Raw genomic sequence first — 1,686 nt, forward strand, 5'->3', positions numbered from 1 at the left:
CTGGCGCGTGGGTTGTGAGTGCTGTCTGTGAGTGGGGGTCCTGCTAGGGTGTGAGGCGGTGGGTCAGTGATGTCGGTGCGTAGGGGCGGGAGGCAGCAGGTGTGTGTGGCGGCAGGTATGTGTCGAGTGTGGCGGGTGTCTGTTGAGTGCATGCAGCGGCTGTGAGGCGGTGTGAAAGGCAGAGGCGGCCGGAGTAAGGGCGGGTGAAAGGCAGAGGCGGGGGTGGGGAGGCGGTAAGGCGGGCATGAAGGCGAAGGGCGGCGGGAAGGGGAGGAGGGGGTGGAGGAGGGGGGCAAGGGGTGGAGGAGGGGGGAAGGGTTAGAGGAGGGAGGGGGGAAGGGTTAGAGGAGGGAGGGGGGAAGGGTTAGAGGAGGGAGGGGGGAAGGGTTAGAGGAGGGGGGGGAAGGGTTAGAGGAGGGGGGGGGAAGGGTTAGTGGAGGGGGGGGGAAGGGTTAGAGGAGGGGGGGGAAGGGTTAGAGGAGGGGGGGAAGGGTTAGAGGAGGGGGGGGAAGGGTTAGAGGAGGGGGTGCACAGTGATGAAATTATGGTGCTCAAGTACATGAAACTATATATTGTTGAAAGGAGAAGAGGCTAACTGGGGAATAATCAATGCTGATAATTAGTACAGACCTATGATGGGGCTCTAGTCACCCTGAAGGTAGGGGTAGGTGCATGAAACACCCTCCTTTACCTCATTGGGCTGGCCTCAGGTAAAGTACTCACAGTAATAAAGCCTCCAGTTGCTGTCTCCAGCGGCGTGCAGCTGTATCCTGGTGAGGGAAGTCCAAAGTGGTATGTCTGCAGCGCACAGCCAAGAAAGGGATGAGGAGCAGGTCTGGCAAAAAATCTTTATTTGGGTTCCATAAAAACGGGGGTTACAACCTTCGACGCGTTTCGTGCACCCCCGTTTTTATGGAACCCAAATAAAGATTTTTGCCAGACCTGCTCCTCATCCCTTTCTTGCTGTGCGCTGCACACATACCACTTTAGAGGAGGGGGTGGAAGTGTGGGAGGGGTGGGAGGGGAAAGGGGAAAAAGAGGTGGAGGGGGGGGGGAAGAGGAGCGGAGGGGGGGGTGGAAAGGGGAGCGGAGGGGGGGTGAAGGGGAGCGGAGGGGGGTGAAGGGGAGCGGAGGGGGGGAAGGGGAGCGGGGGGGGAGGGGAGAAGTGGTGGGAAGGGGAGGAGGTGGGAAGGGGGAGAAGGGGGGAGGTGGTGGGAAGGGGGAGAAGGGGGGAGGTGGTGGGAAGGGGAGGTGGTGGGAAGGGGGAGGTGGTGGGAAGGAGGAGGAGGGGGAAGGTGGTGGAAAGGGAGAGAAGGGGGGATGTGGTGGAAGGGGGAGGAGGGGGAAGGTGGTGGGAAGGGGGAGGAGGGGGAAGGTGGTGGGAAGGGGGAGGTGGTGGGAAGGGGGGGAGGTGGTGGGAAGGGGGGGAGGGTGGAGGTGGTGGGAAGGGGGGGAGGTGGTGGGAAGGGGGGAGGTGGTGGGAAGGGGGGGAGGTGGTGGGAAGGGGGGGAGGTGGTGGAAAGGGGGGGGGGGTGGTGGGAAGGGGGGGAGGGGTGTAGTGGTGGGAAGGGGGAGGAGGTGGGAAGGCGGGGGGAAGGCGGGGGGTGGGAGGAGGTGGGGAAGGCGGGGGGTGGGAGGCGGTGGGATGGCGGGGGGTGGGAGGCGGTGGGAAGGGGGGGAGGGAGG

This window comes from Ascaphus truei, chromosome 10 (assembly GCF_040206685.1).
Source record: "Ascaphus truei isolate aAscTru1 chromosome 10, aAscTru1.hap1, whole genome shotgun sequence".
NCBI lineage: Eukaryota > Metazoa > Chordata > Amphibia > Anura > Ascaphidae > Ascaphus > Ascaphus truei.